At 39.8% G+C, this 13,306-nt stretch overlaps 1 protein-coding gene across 1 annotated transcript in view; it reads left to right on the top strand.

Annotated features, from left to right (window-relative positions):
* Positions 1 to 13,306, top strand: part of Cbx5 (chromobox 5) — a 34,645-nt gene that overhangs the window by 3,296 nt on the left and 18,043 nt on the right. The window lies entirely within an intron of this gene.

The raw sequence follows: 13,306 nt of genomic DNA, 5'->3' as shown, positions 1-13,306 counted from the left end.
ACTGTTGTTCATGAACAATCACCTTTTTTTTTCTTTGACATGAGCTTACTTTCTTGCCTTGCACATAGATGTTTTTAATTCATTGTACTAATAGCATGTGTACAAACATGCAGGCACATACTGTTTTAAAAATTCTTAAAAAAAATAAAGAACTTAGGTCATTCTGAGAAGAGTTGGCTTGTGTGCGTTGAAAGCTATGAATTTGTTGCATTCTGTAAGCCACTTGGAGCCACATACTCACTTCTGGTAACAACTTTACACTTGTGTTGGCAGAATACCCACAATGATAATTGTGCCTATGTTTAGTCTGACCAGGAGCTCAACCCTTATCTATTTGTGGAAAAACTTGCACTGTTCTTGTTAGCAGCTATGTAAATATTAGCCCTCTTAGGTCTGTAGGTTTATTTTGGGCAAATTGTACCCTGTTTTTTTAAGACAAGGTTTTACTGTATGGGCCTGTCTGGTTTGGAATTCACAGAGATCGGCCTGCTTCTACCTCCCAAATGATAGGGTTAAAGGTGTGTGCCACCACACTTGGTTGTAGATTGTAATTTTTTTTTTTTTTTTTTAAATTGTACCTATTGATATGAGGGATTAAAGGTTTTTGAGGCAGAGGCAGATGGATCTTTGACTCTGAGGCCAGGGAAGCCAACCTGGTTAACATAGTGAGACCCTGTGTCAATAAAAAATTTTAGGTTGGACATGTTGGCATATGCCTTTAATCCCAGCAGTCAGTTTGATGAGGCACATATCTCTCTAAGTTTGAGACCAGCCTGATCTACATAGTGTGTTCCAGGACATCAAGAGCTACATAGTGAGATCCTGTGTTAAAATATAAAAGAAGCTAAGTTGGAAGATGGTGAGTATAGGATCAACTGGGCTACTTAATAAGACCCTGTCTCAAAAAAACAACAAAAAAACCCAAGTCAGGCTAGGCATGGTGGTACATACTTTTAATCCCAGCATTTGAGAAACAGAAGTAGTCAGATCTTGTGAGATCAAGGCTACCCTGATCTACATAGGTTCTTTCTTAAAATAAAACAAAAACATGAAGAAGTCATATTTCTTTGAGTTACTTGAAGCACACTTCTTTTCTTTGTTTTTTGATTGGGTGTTGGAGGCTGAACCCAGAACTTTTAGTGTTTTAGTGTGCTAAGTACATTCCTTTACCACAATGCCATACTACTCCCCTAGTTATTGATCTTTAAAAGTTAACTTTCTCTGCCCATTAGCTTTCTGTGGCTTCTTTTTTTTTTTTTTTTTTTTTTTTTTTTTTCAACACAGGGTTTTTCTGTGTAGCTTTGGAGCTTTTCCTGGATGGAACTAGCTCTTGTAGACCAGGCTGGTCTCAAACTCACAGAGATCCACCTGCCTGTCAGGTTTTCTGGGCAGCTTCTATAGCAGAACACTGCAGAAGATCCTAGAGGCTGGACATCTGCAGTAAGTCTAGGACCTCTGTACAAGCTCCTGCTTCTATCTGGTGGTAGTCACCATCCCTTGGTTTATGGCATGAGATCCCATTGTTGTTTTCATTATGTTCTTTGTTTGCCTGGAAACAGTCTGGGAACTCTGCCTCTGATAAAATAAATGTGATTGTATTTAAGGCCTACTGGGGTGACTCAAGATCAGTTTCTCCTCTCATCTTCTAATAACAACTTTTGCTGTATAAGGTGACATTCACAGCTCCTTGGGAATAGAGTATAAATCTTTTTGTGGGGATCAGGGGGACTGTCATTCAGACTACATCCAAATTATTTAAAAATGGGGGGGGGGGCTGGGCATTACTGGTGCATGGCTTTATCCCAGCACTAGGGAAGCAGAGGCAAGCAGATCTCTGTGAGCTTGAGGCCAATCTGGTCTACAGAGCAAGTTCCAGGCCAGGCTCCAAAGGTACAGAGAAACTGGTTTGGAAAAACAAAACAACAAAAGATTTAGGGGTAGCACAGGCCTTTAATTCTTGGGAGGTAGAGTTATAGGCCTGCCTAGTCTACAGAATGAGTTCCAAGACAGCCAGATCTGCACAAGAAAACCCTGAGTATTTTCCTGCATGTATGTATGTGTATTAGTATTCAGGCATCTTTACTGGCCTACCTTTGGGGTTCTGAAAGGATACATCCTCAACTGCAGCTACTAAGAGCACCACCACCTGTGCACATTCATTATGTGTCTCCCCCCCCCCTTTTTTTTTTTTTTTTTTTTTTTTTTTTTTTGAGACAGGGTTTCTCTGTATTGCTTTGGAGCCTGTCCTGGAACTAGCTTTGTAGACCAGGCTGGCCTCAAATTCATAGAGATCCACCTGCCTCTGCCTCCTGAGTGCTGGTACTAAAGGTGTGCACCACCAATGCCCTGCTTTACTATGTTCCCTTTCAAAAGGGCTCTGTCCACCTCCCATGCTCTTTTTCTGTGCTTCTTTGCCTGTCTTTCAGTGTCTTACTTCCCTCCCCCATCCCCTTTTTCCCATTCCCTTTCCTCTAATAAAAACCCCTCCATATGATCTTTGTAGCTTGGTGTCTTTCTCCCGATGCTTTTTAAATTAAAACAATATGTGAGCCTGTTGCCCACAGAGGCCATAAGAGGGTACTGGATCTCCTGGAATGGAAGTTATAGCTGGTGGTTAGCCACCATGTAGGTGTTGGGAATTGACCCAGTTCCTGCACAATGGCTGTCAGCATTCTTAAACCCTCATATAATTGTCTGGTCCTCAAACTTGGATTTGCTTATTTATTTTTGAGGCATGGTCTCTGTAATGTAGCTCTAGTTGTCTTGGAATTTTCTATACTTGCTATATTGACCAGACTGGCCTCCAACTCCCAGAGATCTACCTGACTTTGCAGGGATTAATAGTGTGTGCTACCACACCTGACTGCATTTGGTTTTGGCACTGTTCTCTATGTAGATCAGGCTAACCTTCATACCTTCATTTTCCTAGGTTTTTTTTTTTCTTCTGTGTAGCTCTGGCTATTCTGAAACTTACTCTATAGACCAACCAGACTGACCTAGACCGTTCTCTCTCTTTTTTTAATGACAGTAATTACAAATGCCAATCAAACCAAGCCTGATATTAAATGTATGTAATTCCAGTACTTGAGGGGCAGAATGGGTAATATCTCTCAGTTTGAGGCCAGCCTGGTCTATATACCCTGCTGCAGGCCTTCCTAGGCTATGTAGAAAGACCCTATCACAGTAATAATTTATCCTAATACTTTGACCAGTATAGTGCTATGCCTAGAATTTGAGAGGAATAAAATTGACTTGATGGTTGATTCTCAACTCCTTGGGCTATTAATATAGACAGGCAAACCTGTACTTAAATATATGCCTGAACTTTTTTTTTTAAAGTGCAGAGTGCTGCCTGGGCCATTTTCCACCTTTTTAGTGAAATTAGGAGCTGTGTATTCTGAAATTTCTTTTTTAGTAATAATAAGTGCTTCATCAGGATTAAGCACCGATACATTTTCTATCTAAAATAAGTCATAGATGGAATAAAGAACACAAGTAGGTTTTTTTGATTTTTCTTTTTTTTTTTTTTTTTTACTTTATATATTTTTAGTTTTTCTTGACAGGGTTTCTCCATGTAGCCCAGGTTGTCCTGGAATTCACTCTGTAGATCAGGCTGGCCTTGAACAGAAGTCCACTTGTTTCTGCCTCCTGAGTGCTGGGATTAAAGGCTTGGGCCACCACCGCCCTGCCATTTATGGTTTTAATGTACAGATTTGCTGAGTGTGTATTGTATTATAGGTGGGCAGGATACTAAAATTCATGAAATTGATATGTGTACTTGAAAAGATTGTTTCAAGGTCAGTCATAGCAAATAGTACTCCCATCTTTTTCATGGAGCCAAGGAAGCACATTGAATTTTAGTACTCTCTGATTGTAATCTACATTCCTCAGAATACAGCAAGTTTGTATCTGAGCCAACAGGTATAATTATGTTGGAATAAAATGCCCTGTTCTAAAGAGGTCAACTAACAAGCTGGGAAATCTTAAGTTTAGTTTCTGAAGCAAATCCTTGAACTCAGTGTGCCTTGTTCTCATCCCTAAATCATTAAGGCTCACTTCACAGGGAATTGTGGAGGGTGATATACTGCTAATTTGTTCAGTATCTTACAATAATAAATTATGTCTAAAGATCTGATAAAACAAAGTAAGCCTCATTTGTATGAGTAGTTGTAGACAGCATAGATAAACCTAGAGAGATAATTCAGCAAATTCATTGAAGTTATTTTTTTAACTTCCTTTACTCTCAAATTTTTGCCTCTGTTTCCAAAGTGCTCTCTTGTTCTTTTTCCATAACAGACCTATGAGATAGGTTGGGCAAATAACAGCAGGTTAGTTAATTAAGGAGCCAATTCATCAAGAGGACATAATAATCTTAAGTATTTATACAGCTAATAATAAAAACTTCAGGGGCTGGGGATAGAGTGTTGACCTAGCATGTGTTAGGCCCAGGGTTTGATCCTCAACCTCACAGGGGAGGGAGAGTGCTCACAATGCAAAAGACAAAAGGGAAATAGACATCTGTGATTATATTTGGAAATTTAACTAACTGATGAAAGCAAATGTGTAGAAAAGTATGGAAGTTCTTAGAAGACAACATTATCAGCTAGTCTGACATAACTGACATCTGTAGAATAGTTTACACAAAAGCAAAATGTTTCAAGTGGTGTGGAATATTTAAGCAGAACATTGACTAACATTTAAGATAAGTGAGCTGTTTGGCTTCATCTTTGATTTACTTATCACAGTTTTCATCTTTCCAGTATTAGGAAGTTGCCTTTGGGTTGGGCCTTTAATTCTAGCACTCTGGAAGCAGAGGCCACTGCCACCCTAGTCTATCTCTAGGCAATCCTGGTGGTCTGAGGTTCATCCCAGGACCTGCATGGTGAAAAGAGAAACTCCACAAGCATGCTGCAGCACAAATGTGCCTCCACACAAACATATTGGTCGGATAGGCAAATATTTTTAAAATGAGATTTATTTTATGTATATGAGTATTTTTGCTAGAATGTAAGTATGTGTACTACATGCTTGCTTGTCTGGTGCCTGTGAAAGTTACAGACCCATGAGAGTCCCTAGAACTAGAATTAAAGAACACTGAGTTGCTATAATCTACCTATCTTCACCTGTGGGCTCCTTGGTGCTTCGAAACTAACCTGGTCAGCTTCAAGAGCAGCAACTGCTCTTAACAGCTGAGCTATGCTCCAGCCCCCAGTTTAAAGAAATAACTTTTTTGAGGAGGCAAGGTTTCTTTGTGTAGCCTTGGCTGATCTGGAACTTGTACAAACCAGACTGGCCTGGAACTCACTAAGATCCACCTGCCTCTTCCTCCCAAGTGCTGTAAAGTTTACCTTTTAGGTAGCCTTTACTTTTTCCTTTTTTAGACAATTATACTGTAGCTTAAGGCTGTGGTGGAAATCTCTTTGTAACCCAGGCTGGCCTTGAGCATTCAATGATCTTTTTGCTTCAGCCTCCTGAGTCCCACTAGTCCCACTAGTTTGGCAAACATGTTGCCTTTCTAATCTTTTGGTTTGGCTTGGTGGTGTTGGGAATTGAACCCTCAGCCTTGTACATATCTCATATGCACTGCCCCTTAGCAGCTAAGGCACTGCTTTCAGAATCCATGTAGCCCTTTTTGGTGGGGAGGGGGACCAACCGTTGTGGAGCACTGACATAAACAAGGAGAAACTCAGATTTTCCTAGCCCTCAGGTTGAAGACAGTAGATTTAGTGCCCATGCAGTGCTTGACACTGAATAGGCTCTCAATAAATATCCCACAGCCAGCTAAACAGTTTTAGAAAAGGAACAGAGTGACTATATTAATCATCTCTTTGGCACAGGATTTGAATTAGGAATGTGGTTGGAAACTGGACAAAAAGAAAAGTCTTACTTGGCTTAAATAACACATCAAAACACTTGAAGAGCTAGGTGGTCTATGGTCAGCCATCCTCTTAGCCATTTATCTGATGGTGGCCTTTCTTTGCATTTAGCTATCAATACATGTGAAGTGTAGAGCACACTTTTATTATATTGAGCCATAGTAACTCACACTCGAATGTCAATAGAGACACTTTTAAAGACCTGCAAGGTTCAATAACTTCTGGTGTGGGCTTGTTCCTCCTGTCATCACCCATTATTATTTTTTTTTTAAACAGCTTTTAAATTGCCACAAAGCAAAATTGGTCAAGATCCTAATAGATAGCCCAGAAGCTGCCAAGGATATCCTTGTATGGGATAAGAAGAATTCAGTACTGGCTTGATTTTATTTATCTAAAATGTAGGGTATGACTTCAATATAATTCATGTTGCGACTACACCAAGGTGATGGCCAAGTACAGAATTGTGCCATATGTTGAAGGAATGCTCTCTTTATTCCCTGAAGTTTTACAGTCTGAGATGTTTCTTTAATCATGATTCCTTTTTTGTCAGCATGTATTAATCAGATTGTAGTATATGGGCTTAAATAAATCTCCTTAACAGTTAAATTAGAAATACTTTAGATTATGGTTATGTAAATTAATTTTTATGTCTTTGCTGAACAAATGTCTATTGCCTGACTTAGTATAGACTCTTCAGGTTGAAATGACCTGAAGGGGTCTTTGTAAGCCCTAAACTGTTTAAATCTAAAAACTACAAACAGTGCCAGGATAAAAGCTGATGTTTTATTTTATTTATTTATTTATTTATTTTTATTTTTTCTTTCAAGACAGGATTTCTCTTTGTAGCCCTGGCTGTCTGGGAACTTGCTCTGTAGACCAGGCTAGCCTTGAACTCAGAGATCCATCTGCTTCCCTAGTGCTGGGATTAAAGGTGTGTGGAGACACCCCCCCCCCCAACCCACTCATCCTCCCAGATTGGGTGATGCTTACAAACTGTTTCATGCCCATATTTTTATTTAGGTAAAACATTTAATTTCTCTTTTAACTTCCTTTTTTTCTTTTCTTTTTTCTCTTTTTGTTTGAGACAGCCCTAACTGTCTTGGAACTCATTGTATAGACCAGGATTGCCTCAAACTCAAAAAAGATCTACCTGCCTCTGCCTGCAGAGTGCTGGGATTGTAAGTGTATACCAACCACTAAGCCTTGCCCAGTTCACATATTTTGTAAGGATGATCTGTCTAAGTGGTATGTATAAATTCATGGTATTCTACCCAAACATTATTACCCATTTTCCTTAAGATTTATTTACGATGAAATCCCGAGGTTCGTTTGTTTTTGTGTATGTATATATGTATGTGTAAGGTGACAGGTTTATAAATTCACGTTTCATCACATTAAGAGAGCAGTGGATATGAGATTAACAGCCGCTTGAGAGTGGGGCTTTAAGATGAGGACATTCCAAAGATAGAATTGTTAGGAAGCACCATCTGGAAGACCTTTTCCAACAATGGTGCCAAGTTCTACTTTACCATAAATCTTCAAACTGTTGCGTGTATAGTATCTGCCAAAGGATTAATTTGCTTCATGACATCTTACACTTGAGAGTTAAAAATCAGTAGATTTTAATAAGGGGGGGGCATTCAAATAACCTTATTTTGAGATAATAAGAATTTGTGTGCTATTGCTAAAAATAGCAGTTTATCAGATGGGCATGTCAAGCAGTCAGTTCTGAGAATTGAGTATGTTTTCTGCATTATATTCATTTATAAAATAATAGTGGTCAGGACCACTGTCCCTTGAGGAATATATACTCAGTCTTGATTATTTATCCCAATCCCCCCCACCATGTGCTTCTTAAAGAAGCATGGTCTTAGATATGTATTTCTCTCCTCTGAGCAATTCTGAACCTATATTAATATATCTCTTGGGGGGAGTTATTGAGGGGTTTCTCTGTGTAGCCCTGGCTGTCCTGGAACTAGCTCTGTAGACCAGGCTGTCCTTGAACTTACAGAGATCTGCCTGCCTCTGTCTCCCGGGTGTTGGGATTAAAGCTGTGCCCCAAGGCCTGACTTAATATATCTTTATTAACTCCCAACTCTCCTTTGCTTTAAACAAAAAGAAAATAGTGGTCAATTGGGTACATTAACACACATCTTTAATCCCTGAACTGGGGAGGCAGATAAAGAGAATCAATCTATCAGTGCTTTCTGACCATCCAGAGCTACATTGTAGTGTTTTGTCTTTTTTTTTTTTTTTTTTTTTTTAAAAAAAAAAGGTCATCTCGGAGAGGAGGCACATAAATCCAAATAGAATCATAGAATGGCCTTTAACTTGTCTGTCTTAACTTGAAAGAACAAAGGGAGGAAAAACTGGGTAACACCTGTAATCCCAGTGCTCTGAAAACAGAGCAAGAGGATGAGACAGAATGAGACCTTGTCTCAAAACCAAATAAAGGTCTTTTACTTCTTTGTTCGTTGTAGCAGGGTGCTTGTTTAACCAATAGAACTCAGCCTCAATGTAGTTACATAGTTGACTGGAACAATGCTGTAGCTTCTCTTTTTGGTAGGATAGTCTAGGGATAGAACTCAGAGCTTTGCACATGCTAAACATTCCCTTTACTACTAGGCTACATCCTCAGCCACTTAGTCTGATTTTTAAAAGGATGATGAATTGTAACTGCTAGCCAGAGGGAGGAGATTTACTCTGTAGACACTCTTTCCTCTCTACTATAATAAAGTTTGTGTTGTTTGTATGTGGTTTGTTAATGATGGGCCTGAGCTGTTAATAGCCACAGTTAATCCTCCTCAACTCTTCCTAATCCAGTCTTTAACAGATATTTTAAAAGCTTTGATGGTTCCTAAATTGGGTGTTCATATGCTTCTGGTGTAGATGGAATGGTATTTATCAGCCCATGTAACAAAACCTGAGACAACACAGGCAGCTGTACTGTGCAGTTATGCCATGCTTTTGTTAATTGATACGTGACCAATACTTTAGAAATCATAAATCCAGTGCCAGATAAAATTACCACACTACCCCCCCCCCCCCCGGGGCCATCTGTTCATTTCTTAAGTGTGCCTTCACAGGACACTCCTAGAAGTTAGGACTGTGACCAACAATTGAAGCTTCTCATCAACTGCAAAATTTGTTTTCCTTGTAGTGTTTTGAGACAGGGTCTTATACTGTAGCCCAGACTGGCCTCTTACTTGTGCTGGTTGTTCTGCTTCCATCTCCCAGGTACTGGGGTGCTATAGGCATACACTACCATGCCCAGCTACCCTGAACTACATTTTCTCACTAAGGGCCTTAGAGAAGAAATTAGTTTCTCTGAGTATAGTAGTGGTGTGTGCCAGTAATCCCAAAACTATGGAGGCAGAGACAGGAGGATTACTGCAAACTGGAGAATAACATATGGGGAAATAGAGGAGAGTAAGCCTGGGCCATTTGAAGCCACTGATCAATAGCATATTTAATTTTTGTGATAAGGGGGACCTTTGCATGTGTTTTCCCCTTCCCTGCTTTTTAGCTAGGGCTTAACTGTCAGGAAGTTTTTTGTTTTGTTTTTTGAGACAGGCTTTCTCTGTGTAACAGCCCTGACTGTCCCAGAAGTTGCTTTGTAGACTAGGTTAACCTAGAGATTTGCCTGCTTCTGCCTCCCAAGTCATGCCCAGCTGGCTTACAGAATTCTTACTGTGATTCAAAATTAGAGAAATAATTGATAATCCATCAAGATACCACTTCCAAATAATTTGGTGAAATAGTTCATCAGTTAGTTATCATCCATATTGCTTTTGTTCTTTAATTGGTAATGAAAAAAATTTTATACCATGATTCTTGAAGAAAAGCCAGGACAGCTGGTTTTGAAAAGCAGCAATAGGGTGGAGGGACTAGAACTGATTGATGGGACTTTGCTGATATTTTCGGTTCAATGATTGGTTAATGCTAACAGCTGACCATTGTACCTGTTGTTCTAGATTGAAAAGGACTGGCAGGTTTTATGTGTTTCTTTCTTTACTCTTAAGATATGTAAAATTTTATTCTCTCTCTTCTTTCTGCACCCCCCCCACACACACACACACCTTGTTTTTAATCTGGTTTTGTTTGTTTGTTTTGGTTTTTGTGTTGTTTTCTCTGTATTGTCTTGGCTGTCCTGGAACTAGCTTTGTAGACCAGGCTGGCCTCGAACTCACAGAGATCCACCTGCCTCTGCCTCCCCAGTGCTAGGATTAAAGGTGTATACCACCATTCGCCTTGATATTTAAAGATTTCATCCATTAATCCCTTGTCAATGGTGTGAAATAGAAGTCTGATTCTGCTTGACCACAAAGTTCTTTGATGCATTTTCAATACTGACTTCTGTCCACATCCCTGGTTAAGGAAACTTTAATGTGAATTTTCCTTGTGTTACTCATAGGAAGGTCTCTTGGTACTGCTCTTTTCTTAGCCTCATCCTGTGGGCTCTAGTTGCTGCAATCTGTGGTGTATAATCCTTTTACTAGAGATAACTATTCAAGAAACAACTGAAAGCTGTTTTCCTTTAAAACTTGAGAGGGTCCTCATCCCTTCTCATGAAGATTTCCAAAAGGATAAGATTGCTCCTTTTCTCTTCCTCTGCCATAGTATCAGGATTCTGCTTTAATCACTCCATCATCCTGCCAACCATATCTCATTTCTCATACCAGGATGTTCCTCCCTCCATGCTCAGCTTGAACCACCAGTCTCGGTGCTTTATCTGGTCCAGGCACTAGCCTTAAATTGTCTGACTGGCTTTGTGTTTCATTTGACCCTAATACACTCGGTTGCACTGTCTAAAGAGAATTATGTCCCCTCCCATGTCTGGGTGCATTTCTCATTTCTTACTGCTGGTCCTGAGCAAATCTGTAACTTCAAGGTTAAGATAAGACACATTCCATCAGAACTATGTCGTCATCCTTGCCAGCTTCTGATCTGTGACTGTCCAGGAGATTTACAAGACAGTCACACCACATTCTTTAAAGAATATTATGGTTGGACTCTTGACTCCTGCCATTAGGCCAATTTGATTTGTCAGCTGTTACAAAAACCATTTCCTATAGAGAAAGGGGCTTTGGCTCACGTACCTTTCAGGCTGCTCTTACAGGGGTTAGATCTGAACCTTTTATTTCCTGATGTTTTATAAGGGTAAAGATAGATAACAAGAATATTTTGTCCTTTGTGGTTCTATGTATGTGTGTTCAAGCATGCATACATGTGTATACTGTGTAGCCGGGTATGCACACTTTGTAATATCAATAGCGCTCTCTCTCCACTTTTGTGTGGGATCTGGAGATCAAATTTGGGTCATCAGGCTTGCATAGCAAGCTGAGCCATCTTGATGGCTTCCTATAATATAAACTCAATTCTTTCTTTAGTGGATAGGATGTGGGGATTTACTACTCTTTTTTCTTTTAAGATTTATTTTTATTTTATGTATATGAGTATTTTGTTTTTGTGTATGTTTGTAACCCCTTGTGCTGGCAGAAGTCAGAAGAGGGTGTCAGAACCCCTGAGATTGGGAGTTAGAGTCAGTTGTAAAGCCACCATGTTGGTGTTGAATTTCCCCTGGAAGAGCAACCAGTGAGTGCTCTTTACTGGTAGTTCGCTATCTCTCTAGCCCTGGCTTTTTTTTTTTTTTTTTTTTTTTTTTTTTTTTTTTTACGGTGAATACACCTGGCCTTGCCTTTGCTGTTGCTTCCAGCTATTTGTCCTATTTCAATGATGCTGAGGTTTGAGATAAAGGTTATTTACTGCACACCTTTAATCCCAGCAGGGGTGGTAGCACATGCCTTCAAACCCAATACTTGGGAGGCAGAGCCAGGCAGATCTCAGTGAGTTTGAGGCCAGCCTGATCTACAAACAGTCAGGACAGCCAGGACTATACAGAGAAACTCTGTCTCCCGGAACTCCCCTCCCCTGGAAAAAAAAAAAAAGAGTGGGTTTCAGGACATCCAGAAAGAAAGGAGTTGGGGATTAAAAAAGTTTTTGTTGTTGTTTTTGTATATGTGTATATGGGAGCCAGGAGAAGCATCAGATTCCCTGGAGCTGGGATTACAGGTGGTTTATTAACCTTTTGACATGGATGCTGAGTCCACTGAAGAACAACAAGCTCTCTTAACCACTGAACCATGTCTCCAGACCTCGGTTAGTTTTTATGGCAGTTTTCTTATTATAGCCCAGACTGGCCCTAATCTTGTGAGTTTGTGAGAGAGCATTTGCCTAGAGTGTCAAATGTGCTAGATTCCATCCTTGTTGCCGCAAAAACTCTCATACTCTGAAACTTCTGGTTTGTTTGGTTTGGTTTTTTTGAGACAGAATTTCCCTGTGTAATAGCTCTGGCTGTGCTTTGAACTCACAGAGCTCGTCCTTCCTTTGCCTCCTGAGTACTGGGATTAAAGGCATATACCACCAATGTCCAGACCCTGATAGTTCTGTTTGATGGCCAAATTATCACCATTCTCTGCTTTGGAAGATCCCATCACCCATTGGCCTTAAACTTAGAGATCTTGGGTACTGTGAGTAAAGGAAAGCGCCACAATGTCAGGCAGGTTTCTTTTCTTTTGTTAAGTTTTTATACAGATATATGTGGTATATTGGGCATACTCCCTCTGCTTATCCTCTCATTTCCCATCTTTTTTAGTTTCCCTTCTCTACCTACACAGTTTTAGTTCTATACACATGATTTTATGTATCTCTTAAAACTAGGAGCCACCATTGAGAGAACATACTATATTTATCTTTCTGAGACAGATTTCTTTTTTTATGATTATCTCCAGTTACATCAATTTTCCTGAAAATGATATAACTATATTCTTTATGTCTGAAGGTCCCTATGGTGTATATATGCATTTTACTTACCCATTCCTCTGTTGCTGGATGCCTTTGTTAGCATATACATCTGTATACTACACACATGCCTGTTGCCCTCAAATGCCAGACGAGGGTGTCAGATCCCCTGGGACTGGAGTTACAGGTGGTTGTGAGCCACTCTGTGGGTGCTGGGAACTGAAGTGGTCCTCTGCAAGAGCAGATAAGTGCTTAAAGTCATTGATTTATGCATCTCTCTGGCTCCTGATGAAGATCACCCTCTTTTCCTTACTTAACATGCATAAGGCTCTGGCCCCACAAAAAATATTTAAATTCCCACATGTGAAGCAAATACAGTTTTGGATATCCAAAATGTTTGTTACAGTCAGGTGAAAGGACACTGTATGTATGTATTATAGTCTGGTTTTCTTTCTTTCCTTCTGAGACTAGGTCTCATGTAACACAGGGTGGCCATGAACTGGCTGTAGTTAGTTGTGCATGACCTTGAATTCCTGATCTTCTGCTTCCTGTTAATGGTCTTTTTTATATTACATCCCCTTTCCTTGGGTTTTAGGAATTACTAATATAAAGAGTAATATATTAGGGGG

This window comes from Phodopus roborovskii, unplaced genomic scaffold, assembly GCF_943737965.1.
Source record: "Phodopus roborovskii unplaced genomic scaffold, PHOROB, whole genome shotgun sequence".
Lineage (NCBI taxonomy): Eukaryota > Metazoa > Chordata > Mammalia > Rodentia > Cricetidae > Phodopus > Phodopus roborovskii.
Note: the sequence above shows the minus strand (reverse complement) of the source record. Positions and strands in the feature narration are given on the sequence as shown.